Raw genomic sequence first — 18,419 nt, forward strand, 5'->3', positions numbered from 1 at the left:
AGCAGTACGCAGTTATGGGACACGCCATGCACTTTACTGAGCTGTAGCTCTCCCAAAGGTGTAATTCACATTGGATGACCTCAGGAAGCTTGTCATACTACTGCTATGGGGAGGGCAGTGTGTGTGCATGGGCCATACCCCATTCATGTGGGGGTTGACATGCCACATGCGGGCACACATGGGGTCATATGTCACAGGTGCGTGTATACAGCTACAAGATGGCTGCTGCCTTGTACAGTCTTGTTGCATAGCTGGCACATACGCCACATAGTCTGTCATGCTGACAGGTACAGGTGGCTAGTATCTGCAGTGGGTTAAATCCGCACCTCATTTGTTGGGGGCCCTTAGGCTGTGTGCCAGTTGAGACAGGTCCGTATGGCTCCTTGTCACAGTCACCCTCTTCCTCGTATCTATGCCCGTGTGCCTGTGGATTATTATAGTGTGTTGTCCTTACATATTTGCCTGCATTCCTATCCACTGTGTGTGCAAGGCAGGAGTGGTGTATACTGATGTGTTCACACTGAGAACTGCAACTTCCAGATATGTCTGGACCACTGGTGTTTGCAGACATGGCCTTCATGTGTTTAAGTGTGTGAGCATGCTCAGTATGACTTCTCAGTATGTTGTTGACTGACATTGCCTTCATTCCTCTAGGTGTGTGAGCATGCCCAGTATGGCCATCTGTGTTGCATGTGTGGATCATGTCCAGGTTGTTTGTACTGCGGTGCTGACCTTTTGTTGTATACCAATGGGTAGCATGCTGTGTCTGCAGGGTATCCATTGGTCATTTGCCATTGACTGTTGCTACATTTCTGCATAGCGGGGGGGGGGCCTGGCTCTTTCTACTGTTCTGCACAGGACAGGGGGGCACATCTGACAGTTACTCTAAGTGTACGTTGGATGGGGGGGGGCGCACCTGACACTTGTATGCATTTGTTAGGACTGTACTTGTAAGATGGGTACTCCATTTCAGTCTGTAGTCTTACCTATCCTGTTGGCTATGGCTTACGAGTGTAGTACAGATCCTAGCTTAGTTTACCTACATATTAGTGTTTAACTTCCTAGTCTTCACAACTTACATCCGACTGCCTGGCCTGCTGCGGTCTGTCTGTGCAGGCCTGGGGGTGGGGTTAACCATAGGGCACATTCGGAGGCCATAGTACAACATTTGTTTGTGTTTGTCTTCATCTGTCCTGCTAGCCAAGACTGTTTCTGGGTATGTGATCCTTCCTGACTGGTATGTGTGGCTCTTATGGACATCCCTGTCGCTCAGGCCATTTCTTGCAGTGGGATTTGTCACCCTGTGTAGTACTGGCTACTATGGTGACTCCAGTATGTGTTAGAGATCTCATGCTGCCATTATGGGTGTCTTCTCTTTGCTGTCTTGACATCCAGCCACCTGGTTTCATTACATGTTCACATCCATACCATAGCCACAGGTAAAAACACATTCTACTCCATTTGACAACTGGTAGTTTGATTGACTTACATTGATGGTGTGCCGGACTTGCGGATGGTACTGGAGGGCTGCCTATGTCGGATGTACATAGTACACTCCCTATACATGGTTAGGCACAGGTAGTGTCATGTTTGGCATCCCTTTTACTGTCTGTGCGAGTCAGAGAGAGGCCCTACTGTGTCAGTGCATATGCTATATGTTGCCTCTTTGCCAAGGCCAGGGCATACTGGGCATGACCCTTCTGCCTACTGGAGCAGGCTCAGGTTGTTCCTCCTCTGAGTCTCTCTGTACCTGCACAGGCCTTGGCATTGGTGAGGGGCTGTGTAGCCCTGCCCCATGCTGTTCTTGCTGCAGCTGTTTCCGCAAGATCATATTGTGTAGCATAGCATATACCATTACTATTTGGGTACATGTAGCTGGTGAATACTACAGAGCTTCACCGGATGTGTCCAGACACCAGAACCATGACCTGAGCATCCCAAATCCATGCTCTATTATATGTCTGGCCTGTGCGTGTGCATCATTATGGCATTGTTGTTCAGGCGTGTGTGTATTTTTGATGGGTGTTATCAGCCATGGCTCCAGTGGGTACCCAGTACCCCCCACTAGGTGACCGTAGGGGATGTCCACATCTGCAAATCTGTGGTACAGCTGCGTCAGTCGCCATATGTGTGAATCGTCACAGCTTCCAGGGCAGCCATCACACACATTCAGTATAATGCCCTGGGCATCACATACGACCTGGCAGTTGATGGAGGGGATGCCTCTGCAGTTGATGTAGGCCCTACCCTGCTCACTGGGTGGTGCTTTGATGCATACGTGCATGCAGTCTATAGCACCTACTACCCCAGGGTAGTTAGCTATTTGGTGGAAGAGACGCATATTGTGGGTCAACACCTCACGTGTGTTGAGGAAATATACGTGCTCACTGGCATGTGCTGACATGGCATCCAGGAATTGGTGGAATACTCTGGATGCTGATGCCTGTAAGATGCCCATGTTATCCCCAGTTGTAGTTTGGAAGGTACCTGTGGCTAGTATACCTAGGCCTACACATACTTTGGTATCCACTGGGATGGGTTCCCCATGGCTAGTGTGGTGTGTCAGGTGTGGCCTGCACAGCTCAATGATTTGCTGTAGGAGGTCTCTGTCCACCCTATAGCGCTCCACTATGTCCAGCTCATGTAGCCCCTGGTAGGTTACCCTGGGTCTGTATACTCTTCTCTGTCTCCTCACTGTGGGTTGTTCAGCAGCATTGACATCCTCACCACCCTCAGCCTCTTGCACATTTTGTTCAATGTTGTCTGCTGCAGCCCTTCTCATTTTGTAGGTTTGGTTTTAAAATCTCCCCACTTGTATACACCAGTGGTGAAGAGTGTGGAAAAACCAGAGGGATAGGTGTTTGCTTGGTTTATAGTGGTGTTCTGGGCTGGGCTGGTCTGCTTCCTGTGTGATAAGCTGATTCTGATACATTTCACCTGGCAGGTCAGCTAGGTCTCCTTGATTACCTTCCTACTGCTGTTTTCCCTTCCCATTGCCTCCTTGTTTAGGCCCGTGTGCACGAATGGAGTGCTCAAATGTGCATGGAGCTGCTTTTTCCTGGTTTAACTTCCTTCTTCTTCCTGTAAAGTCAGGTGCGCATTGCGCACACCCGCTTACACTTTGTAACGAGTGCTAGGCAGGTTTAGACACCCCCTAGCTTAGCTGCGCTAAGCTAGAAGCAATCCCGTGCCACAGGTCTCCAATCCACTTACAGTATGCCTGACACACACACCCATTATGTCACCTATATCCTAGTCTTGCACCCAGCTATTTATACTCTTACACTCTTGGGACCTGCCTCACACCCTGGGTAAATCTGGAATTCACTAACCTTTCCCTCATTTGCATAGGATTACCTGCTAATGCATAGTTACATGTCCCACACTGAGCCTCCTCCCTTAGCAACCATTACGCACTAGCCAGTTTGTCTTCCGACTGCCATTGACTTGCATGGGAGAATACTGATTTTAGTTAGAATGCTTATTTTAGGTTTATTTTCTTGGTCCCCCCTGATCCTGTTTGTGCGTCACTGCCATATACTTACCCAGGCGAGATCAGCAAAGATAAAATTAAACATTGTTTATTTTATTTCTTTTACATTTTTTAATGCCAATGGCCTTCTACTTGGATATTGGCATACTTCCTCAATAATATGCAGTCTTTATTCGGAGCTGTTATAGCTCCGTTTTGGAATTTGCAGACATGTACTCGGTTAGTAATCGTGTACATTTCTGCAGATTGCACTTGTCTTACACGGACTATTGCAAGCTTCCCAGATTGCAATATCACCTCATTTGCATGGATTTCTTCAGCAGATGAGGTGATTTGCATACCAGGGCTTAGTCCACGCAAAATTAGTGCTGGAGCTCTCGTGCACACCCCTGCTGGCTGTTCCTGGATCGCACGGCAGACATATTGCCTGCGTGAGCTACTGCACTCATCTTGCACTCCGTGCAGGCTTTTGAGAATCCAGGGGAGCTAGTATATAAAAGCTTGTGAACAAAACATAGCAAACTAAGAGATAGTGATCAAACTCCAGTAACTGTAGTTCACACAGAGATAAGCAATGACTGGCCTGCCAGGATGTCATGCAGCAAAGTGAACAATCCCGTTAGTCTCCTGCTGTAGTTTATGTTGAAAAGATTTCAGTAATCCAGTGAGAAGCTGGGCAGAATCAAGGAGAGATGTCATCAAATGCATGTTATCAGATTAAAGTCAGAAACGAACAGGCCTTACATACTTTACCAAGTTTCTGGATAGACCTAACTACAACATTATTAAAGTGCAAATCAAACTTCAGCTGTTTGCTTACATTACAACCAATAAGCTTCAACAAGGTGACTTTGCCAAATGCAGAGAATGCGAGTGAGATAAGAGTTTGCCATGACTAAGTTGAAAAATACACAAAGAGCTCCTGGAAGTTGTGCACTGTCAATTTGATGGCTCTTAGCTGTTAATAGCACAGACTTTTGTTTTCTAGCCTCGGGTGTAGTCCTAAATTTAAAAGCCAGACCTGTGACATGTGAAAGAAAACTTGTAATCTGCTACTGATGGCGTCACATGTGTGACTGGCTAGAAAAAAGAGCTGAATCATCAACATTCCGAATGAGTTTTCAGTTTCCACAAAGTCGAACCATATCACTTACAAAACAACTGTGATCTCAGCATGGAACTTTACGCCAATGCGCATGAAAGGAGAGACAGCATTGTTCTACCTCACAGCTTGTCAACAATTTGTGAGATAATTGCAGAACCATTTGGTGGCACTGAAGATGAGATTGACAACTACTTAAGATGTTCATTAACAGCCAGTGCCAAATGCTTTTTAGAGATTAAGGTATAAGGTATTTCTGATACTGCCTTTGTTTAGATGGTTAGGTGGCTAAGAATGAATTCCTCCAAAGCCAGAAGGGCAGTATCATTGCCATAGTTACAATGAATGCCACTCCTTTACATTTAATATGAAATCTGAGTGATGGTCTTGGGTAAACATTCTGAATGGATCCTAATAAATGTGGGTGTCCCTCAGTGTTTTGTGCTGGGGTTTATTTTATTTAATCTTGTGTTTCTTCCTTTCCAATTGCATCCAACTGCTAGATTTCTAAGTACACTGATGAGTGTAAGCTAGGTGTGATTGTTATATCATTGTATGACTGGATAACAAACAAACAGATATCTTGATAGTATCAATTCTTGAGTAAAACATGTCGAAATTTAGTGAAAATAAATGCATAGTAATGACCTTCAATCAATATCGGTTGTACAATCCTCACAGGCTGGACAATGAAGTGAGATCTGAGTTCAAGAAAATGAAAGACTTGGGATTATCTGTCAACAAGTTTCTATTTTACTTGAGGTACCTGAGTCTAATTTTTTGACATATGGCTACCAAGGACTCAGAAATGATTACTCCCAATCTGCAGTATAATTCCGTTTTGTGCATCTGCAGTGAGAGACGCCAATGTGCTGGAATTTGTACAAAGAAAGTTTACTGAGAATACCTTCACTTAAAGAATTTGAATATAGTTTTAAGGTTACAGAAACTTGATCTCTTTAGCATTAGTTATTGTCTTTGTCACAAAAAATTAAGTTTAGCATGAAAAGCCTGCATCTGAGATTTTTAAAAATGAAACACTGAAGTTAGTATTAGGTCTGGAAATATACAGAAATGAAAAGCCATATAAGCACAGCATTTAATCTTGTCATTGCCCTGAATTCAGCTACAAAGTGAAGCCATTTTGTTATAAAAAATGATACTGGGGATATGCCAGTTGATATTAAGACGTCTAAGATTTGTGCCAGTTTAAAATTAGACTTGATAATTGGATAAGACATAGAAAACATAGCCACAAATAATGGAGTTTATTTTCCCAGGCCTTTGTGTCTGAAAAATAACATTTGCAGATGTGCGCATTTCTGCAGGATATTAGAAAGAAGACTCAGCATGGCAATGGGAGGAAAGTTTTTCACTGTGACTGAGGGACCACCTTTGTGAAGTGGGGTAGTGAGTACCAGCTTCCATAGGGAGAAAAAGTATAATTGTGTAAGTAAACTTAACAGTAGACATTTGAACAGATGACTGCTATAATAGCCTTAAGCAATATGGGACATCCTGCCAAAGATCAGACCTAGTCTGCCTGCTTACCAAGGCTTCAGGGTTCCTTCCACGCACTCTTACACTGATATGCACAAAGGATGTAGAGAAAACCAGTGGCTAAGGCACCAAATATTTCAGAGCTGTCTTGCCTCAGAAGAAAGGGATGATACAACCCTGCCAGGCAGGAACATAAAAATAAAAGAACGCACACTAAAACTGAGTGACAGTGGGAGGGAGTGGTTACAGCAGCAGTGATCTATCTGAAGAGCTACTGATATGATGAACTTACAAAGCTGTATTATGTTCATCAATAGATCAATGCTGCAGCAGACTTTTTATTTTTCCAAAACAAGAAACATCTTTATTAAATTATCACTTATGACACAGGCAATCATCCATTTATATAAATGAAAGGAAACCATATTGACATATTTTTAGTTCCAAACATTACACATCTCTTATAATCCATCCAGTCATTATCAGTCAAACATTACATTGCTCATTCAAATCCTGCCTTCTTTTAAAACTCATTCCTCTTTCAAAACATTATTCTGCATATATTGTTTCCAAAATTTCCATTTTATTTTCTATGTAATTTGCTCCTACCTTTTTATAAAGATCCCAATTCTAGTTGTTTTCTCTCTGTTGCTATATTTTCTACTTTTAGTACAGTTGGTTTAGACTTTGATTTCGGTGTTTTAATAATTGCTTTTTTGGCAGCCACCGCAATTAGACTCAGCAAAGCATTACTGTGTCTAGGCATTTCCAATATTGTATCATAGCTCAGCATAATCATTTCCTTATTTGCTCACCAAGTATTTCTGATAAAGTAGTCTGCAGGGAATTCTTAAAGTATCCCAACTCATTACACTCCCAAAAATGTGTTCCCAATTACCTTTTTCTTCTCCATCACACCTCCAAAATGTGCTATCTACCTAAGGAAAAGATCTTTGGAGTCTGCTTTTGGTAAAACATGCCTATGTAAACACTTCTAAGCAAAGATCCTCAATCTTCAAGACTTTGTTGCATTGTTGGGAGTCATACATATATCTCTCATTGTTTCTTCGTGAATTGATTATCCGGCTTCTCTTGCTAATCGTTTCTAATCTCATCTGATTGATTTTTATAGTTATTATGCAATACTTTATATGCTCTACTAATTATCCTTTTTAACTGCAGCTTCATTTCTAGATTCTATTAAAATCTCTACCAGTGCTGGTCTGTCACTTAGGATCCCCCTATTTCTTTGTCTTTGACTATACTCTGATATAAGTCCTTGATAGAGAAGGCAATCTCTAGCCAAAGTCCAAACAATTATTGGCCTCTTTCCATGCTATTACCTTTCCCTCTCTAATTTTGCAGTCCAAAAAAATTATTGGCCTCTTTCCATGCTATTACCTTTCCCTCTCTAATTATTTGCTCCCAATACTTTGGTGCCTTTGCCAGTTTTCTCCAATAAATTCCAGCCTCCTCTTGCCTATTGTCTGTATCCCTAATTGCAGTCATCCATATCGGCAAAATTCCCTTTCCCCATTCTCGTGTTGGCTTAGTTCTTAGAATACTTTCTGCTACTTTATGAACATAATATTCTGTATGGTTATTGTTATTTTCTGTAAGGATATGCATCCAAACTCACAGTCTTTCCTTGTTTCTTAAGCTTCTCCCATTTCATCATAATCCCTTTCCACATTGAATTATAGTTTTCTGCTTGTGCTATGTATAGGAGCCTTAACCATGTCACTCTGAAATACCCTTTCATATCAGGGAATCCCAAACGGGTCTATATTATAACATCGAATTGTCAAAACTTCGAATGTTATAACATCGAACCTGAAACATCGAAAGCTGAATACCCAGAAGACTGAGAACAGCGATTGTTTTCCTTTGGAAAAAAAAATTGCTGTTCCAGTACAAAACACGAAACACACAAACACTACAAACTATTTTTTATGTGGAGGGCTTTGCCCCCCACACCCCCTAATGTAGGGGTCTGTGGCCCCCGACACACCCCATACTTAAATATACCAACTCCGAGATTGCACCACAGTGGAGGAAACAGCGAAGCCGCGGAAGCGGCCCATCAAATTCTTTCCCTGGAAAAGAATTCAATGTTCCACGGCTTTGATATTGTCAGTCTTCGATGTTTCAGGTTCGATGTTATAACATTCGAAGTTCTGACACTTCAATGTTATGACACAGAACCATCCCAAACCACTTTATTCTACTGGAAGGATCACCTTATCCCAGTAGACTCTTGCCATCTTCCCCTCCCAGACAAAATCCTTCAATTCTTTATTAATTACTATACACAACTTCTCCTCTGGTTGACAAAAATATGCCTGACGTGTACAGGTTCATAGGTAGGTACTAGGCTATTGGCCCTAGGGCCTATATAAGCCTAGCCAAAAAGGTACCCTGGCTTTCGCCACCCAAGAAAATTATTTTCCTGTGCCCCTGTCGAGCAGAGCCACAGAAGTGATCCCTGGGCTGAATTTCCTATTTCCCATCCAATCATCAAGATTTTTCTTGAAGAGTGCTAATGAGAAGCTCTGTTTGAAATAAATAGGTAGTCTGTTCCAGAGTATGGGAAGTCTCTGGGACAGGAATCTATCCCTCCAGCATGTTCTGTTTATTGTGAGGTATTGTGAGGTATACCTGTTTATTGTGAGGTATACCTGGATCCTATAGGTAACATCCCTACCTAATTTGGTGACTCCTTCGTGAACAAGCCCCATAGTACATTGTATAGAAAAGACAAACCTCCCTGCTGAAACTAGTGGAAGACGCTGCAGTTTAAAGTTTATGAAAAGGTGACTCCTTCGTGAACAAGACCCATAGTACATTGTATAGAAAGGGACAAACCTCCCTGCTGAAACTAGTGGAAGACGCTGCCCTTTAAAGTTTATGAAAAGGTGACTCCTTCATGAACAAGACTCATAGTACATTGTATAGAAAGGGACAAACCTCCCTGCTGAAACTAGTGGAAGACGCTGCCCTTTAAAGTTTATGAAAAGGTGACTCCTTCGTGAACAAGCCCCATAGTACATTGTATAGAAAGGGACAAACCTCCCTGCTGAAACTAGTGGAAGACGCTGCCCTTTAAAGTTTATGAAAAGGTGACTCCTTCGTGAACAAGCCCCATAGTACATTGTATAGAAAAGACAAACCTCCCTGCTGAAACTAGTGGAAGACGCTGCCCTTTAAAGTTTATGAAAAGGTGACTCCTTCGTGAACAAGCCCCATAGTACATTGTATAGAAAGGGACAAACCTCCCTGCTGAAACTAGTGGAAGACGCTGCGCTTTAAAGTTTATGAAAAGGTGACTCCTTCGTGAACAAGCCCCATAGTACATTGTATAGAAAGGGACAACCTCCCTGCTGAAAATAGTGGAAGACGCTGCCCTTTAAAGTTTATGAAAAGGTGGTTAAATAGTACTTATTACCTTAGGCTGGAAGTTGCTGTGTAGGATCCTCGGCTACCTTAGTTTCAGGAAATCCACCTGGATTTACCTAATATTACTTTTCCAAGAAGAACTAATCTGTCAGTGTCTCAGCTCCTAAAAACACAGAATTACACCAAATAATTGGATAATTTCCTAATAAATTGGATTAAAAAAAAAATAAAAATTTCAAAGAAATTATAAAAAACATTAATACAATTAGGCTATCTACCCAGCTGAGAATTACTTCTTTGGGTATAGTAGAGGACTGTTTTAGCCCTGCTACGGCCTAGCCCGGGAAAGAGTGCTTAATATATTTACTCCTCCCCCTCTAGCGAGGTTTTAAAAAACCTGCAGGAACCCGCCACTTTTTAAAAACTGAGGTATACCTGGATCCTATAGGTAACATCCCTACCTAATTTGGTATGTCGTAACTATGTTATTACAGGATTAATCACTGTCTGTTATTGCTTACTTGTATATTCTTGTGTTAAACAAAGCATTATATCCTATGATTTGTTTGTGCTAACCATATTTGCTGTGCGATAAACAAGCTGTTAACTGCTGCTTTCTGGGCTAGATTATGGTACTGCTCCAAAGAATGTTTTCTCTGCAATATTTGTAACAGCGTAGAGCTAGACTACCGCTGAGCTGACTTCTAGAGAGTTGCCACGCTCTAAGCGCTTCAAATGTAGGTTTTTATAATTCATGTACAAATTTGGTCGCTATTCTAACTATAAGTATACTTTATAACTAGCGATTACGTTTAGAGTGGATTTAAAGCAAAGTAAGAAGAATCTATTTCTATTTTGTGCATTTAAAATCAGAGAATATATCTAAATGTTTAGTGTGGTCGCTATAGTTTTTGCTAGCATTTAAATACTAGCGACTGCATTTCTGAGCAAGAAGCAGCCTCTAAAGTTTCATTTATGCATTTTGGTTCCTTGGTAGTTAACAGTGTCTAAATTCTCTGTAAAAACATACCCGCTCCCATGTCATGGTGACATCAAAGGACTTTTTATTTTTCTCTGTTTTCTAATTCACCTTCTGGCCTCCCTGCTTTTTACCAAGGTGACTCCTTCGTGAACAAGCCCCATAGTACATTGTATAGAAAGGGACAAACCTCCCTGCTGAAACTAGTGGAAGACGCTGCCCTTTAAAGTTTATGAAAAGGTGGTTAAATAGTACTTATTACCTTAGGCTGGAAGTTGCTGTGTAGGATCCTCGGCTACCTTAGTTTCAGGAAATCCACCTGGATTTACCTAATATTACTTTTTCAAGAAGTACTAATCTGTCAGTGTCTCGGCTCCTAAAAACACTGAATTACACCAAATAATTGGATAATTTCCTAATAAATTGGATTAAAAAAAAAAAAAAATTTTCAAAGAAATTATAAAAAACATTAATACAATTAGGCTATCTACCCAGCTGAGAATTACTTCTTTGGGTATAGTAGAGGACTGTTTTAGCCCCGCTACGGCCTAGCCCGGGAAAGAGTGCTTAATATATTTACTCCTCCCCCTCTAGCGAGGTTTTAAAAAACCTGCAGGAACCCGCCACTTTTTAAAAACTGAGGTATACCTGGATCCTATAGGTAACATCCCTACCTAATTTGGTATGTCGTAACTATGTTATTACAGGATTAATCACTGTTTGTTATTGCTTACTTGTATATTCTTGTGTTAAACAAAGCATTATATCCTATGATTTGTTTGTGCTAACCATATTTGCTGTGCGATAAACAAGCTGTTAACTGCTGCTTTCTGGGCTAGATTATGGTACTGCTCCAAAGAATGTTTTCTCTGCAATATTTGTAACAGAGAGCTAGACTACCGCTGAGCTGACTTCTAGAGAGTTGCCTCGCTCTAAGCGCTTTAAATGTAGGTTTTTATAATTCATGTACAAATTTGGTCGCTATTGTAACTATAAGTATACTTTATAACTAGCGATTACGTTTAGAGTGGATTTAAAGCAAAGTAAGAAGAATCTATTTCTATTTTGTGCATTTAAAATCAGAGAATATATCTAAATGTTTAGTGTGGTCGCTATAGTTTTTGCTAGCATTTAAATACTAGCGACTGCATTTCTGAGCAAGAAGCAGCCTCTAAAGTTTCATTTATGCATTTTGGTTCCTTGGTAGTTAACAGTGGCTAAATTCTCTGTAAAACATACCCGCTCCCATGTCATGGTGACATCAAAGGACTTTTTATTTTTCTCTGTTTTCTAATTCACCTTCTGGCCTCCCTCCTTTTTACCAAGGTGACTCCTTCGTGAACAAGCCCCATAGTACATTGTATAGAAAGGGACAAACCTCCCTGCTGAAACTAGTGGAAGACGCTGCCCTTTAAAGTTTATGAAAAGGTGGTTAAGTAGTACTTATTACCTTAGGCTGGAAGTTGCTGTGTAGGATCCTCGGCTACCTTAGTTTCAGGAAATCCACCTGGATTTACCTAATATTACTTTTCCAAGAAGTACTAATCTGTCAGTGTCTTGCTCCTAAAAACACTGAATTACACCAAATAATTGGATAATTTCCTAATAAATTGGATTAAAAAAAAAAAAATTTCAAAGAAATTATAAAAAACATTAATACAATTAGGCTATCTACCCAGCTGAGAATTACTTCTTTGGGTATAGTAGAGGACTGTTTTAGACCCGCTACGGCCTAGCCCGGGAAAGAGTGCTTAATATATTTACTCCTCCCCTCTAGCGAGGTTTTAAAAACCTGCAGGAACCCGCCACTTTTAAAAACTGAGGTATACCTGGATCCTATAGGTAACATCCCTACCTAATTTGGTATGTCGTAACTATGTTATTACAGGATTAATCACTGTTTGTTATTGCTTACTTGTATATTCTTGTGTTAAACAAAGCATTATATCCTATGATTTGTTTGTGCTAACCATATTTCGCTGTGCGATAAACAAGCTGTTAACTGTTGCTTTCTGGGCTAGATTATGGTACCGCTCCAAAGACTGTTTTCTCTGCAATATTTGTAACAGCATAGAGCTAGACTAGCGCTGAGCTGACTTCTAGAGAGTTGCCTCGCTCTAGCGCTTTAAATGTAGGTTTTATAATTCATGTACAAATTTGGTCGCTATTGTAACTATAAGTATACTTTATAACTAGCGATTACGTTTAGAGTGGATTTAAAGCAAAGTAAGAAGAATCTATTTCTATTTTGTGCATTTAAAATCAGAGAATATATCTAAATGTTTAGTGTGGTCGATATAGTTTTTGCTAGCATTTAAATACTAGCGACTGCATTTCTGAGCAAGAAGCAGCCTCTAAAGTTTCATTTATGCGTTTTGGTTCCTTGGTAGTTAACAGTGGCTAAATTCTCTGTAAAACATACCCGCTCCCATGTCATGGTGACATCAAAGGACTTTCTATTTTTCTCTGTTTTCTAATTCACCTTCTGGCCTCCCTCCTTTTTACCTAGGTGACTCCTTCGTGAACAAGCCCCATAGTACATTTTATAGAAAGGGACAAACCTCCCTGCTGAAACTAGTGGAAGACACTGCCCTTTAAAGTTTATGAAAAGGTGGTTAAATAGTACTTATTACCTTAGGCTGGAAGTTGCTGTGTAGGATCCTCGGCTACCTTAGTTTCAGTAAATCCACCTGGATTTACCTAATATTACTTTTCCAAGAAGTACTAATCTGTCAGTGTCTCAGCTCCTAAAAACACTGAATTACACCAAATAATTGGATAATTTCCTAATAAATTGGATTAAAAAAAAAAAAATTTCAAAGAAATTATAAAAAACATTAATACAATTAGGCTATCTACCCAGCTGAGAATTACTTCTTTGGGTATAGTAGAGGACTGTTTTAGCCCCGCTACGGCCTAGCCTGGGAAAGAGTGCTTAATATATTTACTCCTCCCCCTCTAGCGAGGTTTTAAAAAACCTGCAGGAACCCGCCACTTTTTAAAAACTGAGGTATACCTGGATCCTATAGGTAACATCCCTACCTAATTTGGTATGTCGTAACTATGTTATTACAGGATTAATCACTGTTTGTTTTTGCTTACTTGTATATTCTTGTGTTAAACAAAGCATTATATCCTATGATTTGTTTGTGCTAACCATATTTCGCTGTGCGATAAACAAGCTGTTAACTGTTGCTTTCTGGGCTAGATTATGGTACCGCTCCAAAGACTGTTTTCTCTGCAATATTTGTAACAGCGTAGAGCTAGACTAGCTGAGCTGACTTCTAGAGAGTTGCCTCGCTCTAAGCGCTTTAAATGTAGGTTTTTATAATTCATGTACAAATTTGGTCGCTATTGTAACTATAAGTATACTTTATAACTAGCGATTACGTTTAGAGTGGATTTAAAGCAAAGTAAGAAGAATCTATTTCTATTTTGTGCATTTAAAATCAGAGAATATATCTAAATGTTTAGTGTGGTCGATATAGTTTTGCTAGCATTTAAATACTAGCGACTGCATTTCTGAGCAAGAAGCAGCCTCTAAAGTTTCATTTATGCGTTTTGGTTCCTTGGTAGTTAACAGTGGCTAAATTCTCTGTAAAAACATACCCACTCCCATGTCATGGTGACATCAAAGGACATTTTATTTTTCTCTGTTTTCTAATTCACCTTCTGGCCTCCCTCCTTTTTACCTAGGTGACTCCTTCGTGAACAAGCCCCATAGTACATTGTATAGAAAGGGACAAACCTCCCTGCTGAAACTAGTGGAAGACGCTGCCCTTTAAAGTTTATGAAAAGGTGGTTAAATAGTACTTATTACCTTAGGCTGGAAGTTGCTGTGTAGGATCCTCGGCTACCTTAGTTTCAGGAAATGCACCTGGATTTACCTAATATTACTTTTCCAAGAAGTACTAATCTGTCAGTGTCTCAGCTCCTAAAAACACTGAATTACACCAAATAATTGGATAATTTCCTAATAAATTGGATTAAAAAAAAAAAAAAAAATTTCAAAGAAATTACAAAAACATTAATACAATTAGGCTATCTACCCAGCTGAGAATTACTTCTTTGGGTATAGTAGAGGACTGTTTTAGCCCCGCTACGGCCTAGCCCGGGAAAGAGTGCTTAATATATTTACTCCTCCCCATCTAGCGAGATTTTAAAAACCTGCAGGAACCCGCCACTTTTTAAAAACTGAGGTATACCTGGATCCTATAGGTAACATCCCTACCTAATTTGGTATGTCGTAACTATGTTATTACAGGATTAATCACTGTTTGTTATTGCTTACTTGTATATTCTTGTGTTAAACAAAGCATTATATCCTATGATTTGTTTGTGCTAACCATATTTCACAAAGCGATAAACAAGCTGTTAACTGGTGCTTTCTGGGCTAGATTATGGTACTGCTCCAAAGACTGTTTTCTCTGCAATATTTGTAACAGTGTAGAGCTAGACTAGCGCTGAGCTGACTTCTAGAGAGTTGCCTCGCTCTAAGTGCTTTAAATGTAGGTTTTTATAATTCATGTACAAATTTGGTCGCTATTGTAACTATAAGTATACTTTATAACTAGCGATTACGTTTAGAGTGGATTTAAAGCAAAGTAAGAAGAATCTATTTCTATTTTGTGCATTTAAAATCAGAGAATATATCTAAATGTTTAGTGTGGTCGCCATAGTTTTTGCTAGCATTTAAATACTAGCGACTGCATTTCTGAGCAAGAAGCAGCCTCTAAAGTTTCATTTATGCGTTTTGGTTCCTTGGTAGTTAACAGTGGCTAAATTCTCTGTAAAAACATACCCGCTCCCATGTCATGGTGACATCAAAGGACTTTTTATTTTTCTCTGTTTTCTAATTCACCTTCTGGCCTCCCTCCTTTTTACCTAGGTGACTCCTTCGTGAACAAGCCCCATAGTACATTTTATAGAAAGGGACAAACCTCCCTGCTGAAACTAGTGGAAGACGCTGCCCTTTAAAGTTTATGAAAAGGTGGTTAAGTAGTACTTATTACCTTAGGCTGGAAGTTGCTGTGTAGGATCCTCGGCTACCTTAGTTTCAGGAAATGCACCTGGATTTACCTAATATTACTTTTCCAAGAAGTACTAATCTGTCAGTGTCTCAGCTCCTAAAACACTGAATTACACCAAATAATTGGATAATTTCCTAATAAATTGGATTAAAAAAAAAAAAAAATTTCAAAGAAATTATAAAAAACATTAATACAATTAGGCTAGCTACCCAGCTGAGAATTACTTCTTTGGGTATAGTAGAGGACTGTTTTAGCCCCGCTACGGCCTAGCCCGGGAAAGAGTGCTTAATATATTTACTCCTCCCCATCTAGCGAGGTTTTAAAAAACCTGCAGGAACCCGCCACTTTTTAAAAACTGAGGTATACCTGGATCCTATAGGCAACATCCCCACCTAATTTGGTATGTCGTAACTATGTTATTACAGGATTAATCACTGTTTGTTATTGCTTACTTGTATATTCTTGTGTTAAACAAAGCATTATATCCTATGATTTGTTTGTGCTAACCATATTTCGTTGTGCGATAAACAAGCTGTTAACTGCTGCTTTCTGGGCTAGATTATGGTACCGCTCCAAAGACTGTTTTCTCTGCAATATTTGTAACAGTGTAGAGCTAGACTAGCGCTGAGCTGACTTCTAGAGAGTTGCCTCGCTCTAAGTGCTTTAAATGTAGGTTTTTATAATTCATGTACAAATTTGGTCGCTACTGTAACTATAAGTATACTTTATAACTAGCGATTACGTTTAGAGTGGATTTAAAGCAAAGTAAGAAGAATCTATTTCTATTTTGTGCATTTAAAATCAGAGAATATATCTAAATGTTTAGTGTGGTCGCCATAGTTTTTGCTAGCATTTAAATACTAGCGACTGCATTTCTGAGCAAGAAGCAGCCTCTAAAGTTTCATTTATGCGTTTTGGTTGCTTGGTAGTTAACAGTGGCAAAATTCTCTGTAAAAACATACCCGCTCCCATGTCATGGTGACATCACAGGACTTTTTATTTTTCTCTGTTTTTTCCTTGGTATTACATGCTAATTCCTTGTAAACATAGCTCCCATGTCATGTGACACAAAGGACTTTTATTTTCCTTTTTCTAATCACCTCTGCCCCTTTTTAAACTATGATTTGTAAAACCCCCCCTATACTTGTTAAAAAGGGAAAACCTCCCTCAAAATAGGGAAACCCCTTTTAAATTTAAAAATTTAAAAGTACTTTTTCCTTGGCAATTTGTTTGGGGCCCTTTCCCCCTTTATTTCAAAATATGGATTTCCTAATAATTTTAAAAAAATTTGGGGTTTACCCTAAAAACATAATTACAAAAAAAAATTTTTTTTAAAAAAAAAAAAAAAAAAAAAAAAATTTTTTTTTTAAAAATTTTTCCCCCAAAAACCCCCGGGATTTTTTTTTTCCAAAGGCCCCCAAAAGTGTTTTTTTTAAAAAACCCCCCAAAAAAATTTTAAAAACAAAAATTTTTAAAAAAAAATTTAAAAATTTAAAAAAAAAAAATTTTTAAAAGGGAAATTTTTTTGGGAAAAAAATTTTTTTTTTCCCCCAACCCGGGGAAAAAATTTAAAAATTTTTTTTTTTTTTAAAAAACCCCCAAAACCCCCCGAATTTTTTCCTGGGTAAAGGCCCCCCAAAAATTTTCCCCCCTTTTTTTTTAAACGGGTTTTTAACCTTTTTTAAAGGTTCCTTTTTTTTTTTTTAAAAAAAAAACCCTTTTTTTTTTAAAAAATTTGGGAAAAAAAATTTTTTTTTTTGGGGTTTAAAAAGGAAAAAAAATTTTTTTTTTGTTTTTTTAAAAAAAAGGGGTTAACAAAAATTTTGGGTCCTTTTTTTTTTAAAAAAATTTTTTTAAAAAACCCCGGTTTTTTTTTTTTTTTAAAAAAAAAATTTTTTTTTAAAAAACCCCCCCAAAAAATTTTTTTTTTTTTTTTTTCCCGGTTTTTTAAATTTGGGGGCCCCCTTTTTTCCTGGGGTTTTCGGGCCCCCCCGGAAAAAAAGGGGGGAAAAAACCCCTTTTTTTTTGGGGTTTCCCTTTTTTTTTTAAAAAAAAGCCCTTTTTCCTTGGGGAAAAGGGTTTTTTTTTTTTTTTTTTTCCCCCCCCCTGTTTTTTTTTTAAAAAACCCCGTTTTTTAAAAAAAAAAAAATAGGGGAAAAAATTTTTAAATTTTTTTAAAAAAAAAAAAAAATTTTTTAAAAAAAAAAAAAGGGGTTGGGCGCCTCTTTTTTTTTAAAAAAACCCCCTTTTTCCCCCCAAAAAAAGGTTTTTAAATTTTTTCCCCCAAAAAAAAAAAACCCCAAAATTTTAAAAAAAAAAAAAAAAAAAAAACCCCAAAAAATTTTTTTCCCCCTTTTTTAAAATTTTTTTTTTTTTGGGTTTTTTTTTGGTTTAAAAAAATTTTTATTTTCCCCCCCCCCCCAAAAAAAAAAAGGGGGCCCCCTTTTTTTTTGGGGAAAACCCCCAAAGGTTTTTTTAAATTTTTTTGGGGTTTTTTTTGGGTTTTTTGGGTTTTTTTCCCCTTTTTTTTTTTTTAAACCATTTTTTTAAAAATTTTGGTTTTTTTTTTAAAAAAATTTTAATTTTTTTTAAAAAAAAAAAAAATTTTTTTTTTGTTTTTTTAAAAAAAAGGGGTTAACAAAAATTTTGGGTTTTTTTTTTTTAAAAAAAAAATTTTTAAAATTTTTTTTAAAAAAAAATTTTTAAATTTTTTTTTTTTTTTAAAAGGTTTTTTTAAAAAACCCCCCCAAAAAATTTTTTTGGTTTTTAAAATTTTTTTTAAAAAATTTTGGTTTCCCCTTTTTTTGGTCCCTTTTTCCCCCCCTTTTTAAAAAAAGGGGGCCCAAATTTTTTTTTTGGGGGGGGTTTTTTTTAAAAGGTTTAAAAAAAAAAATTTTAATTAGGAAAAAAGGGGTTTTT

General features: G+C 38.5%; 2 long non-coding RNA genes across 2 annotated transcripts; both read left to right on the forward strand.

The window, feature by feature from the left end:
* The first annotated feature begins 9,483 nt into the window (after positions 1 to 9,483).
* On the forward strand, positions 9,484 to 13,004 carry LOC122796023. The gene is made up of 4 exons (XR_006363890.1): positions 9,484 to 9,518; positions 10,609 to 10,710; positions 11,797 to 11,898; positions 12,980 to 13,004. It is a non-coding gene; the product is annotated as an uncharacterized LOC122796023 (long non-coding RNA).
* A 53-nt stretch (positions 13,005 to 13,057) lies between these two features.
* On the forward strand, positions 13,058 to 15,383 carry LOC122796024. Its single transcript, XR_006363891.1, has 3 exons — positions 13,058 to 13,081; positions 14,167 to 14,268; positions 15,359 to 15,383. It is a non-coding gene; the product is annotated as an uncharacterized LOC122796024 (long non-coding RNA).
* Positions 15,384 to 18,419: the final 3,036 nt, after the last annotated feature.

Source organism: Protopterus annectens, chromosome 2.part2, assembly GCF_019279795.1.
Source record: "Protopterus annectens isolate FY-2018-M chromosome 2.part2, PAN1.0, whole genome shotgun sequence".
Classification (NCBI taxonomy): domain Eukaryota; kingdom Metazoa; phylum Chordata; order Ceratodontiformes; family Protopteridae; genus Protopterus; species Protopterus annectens.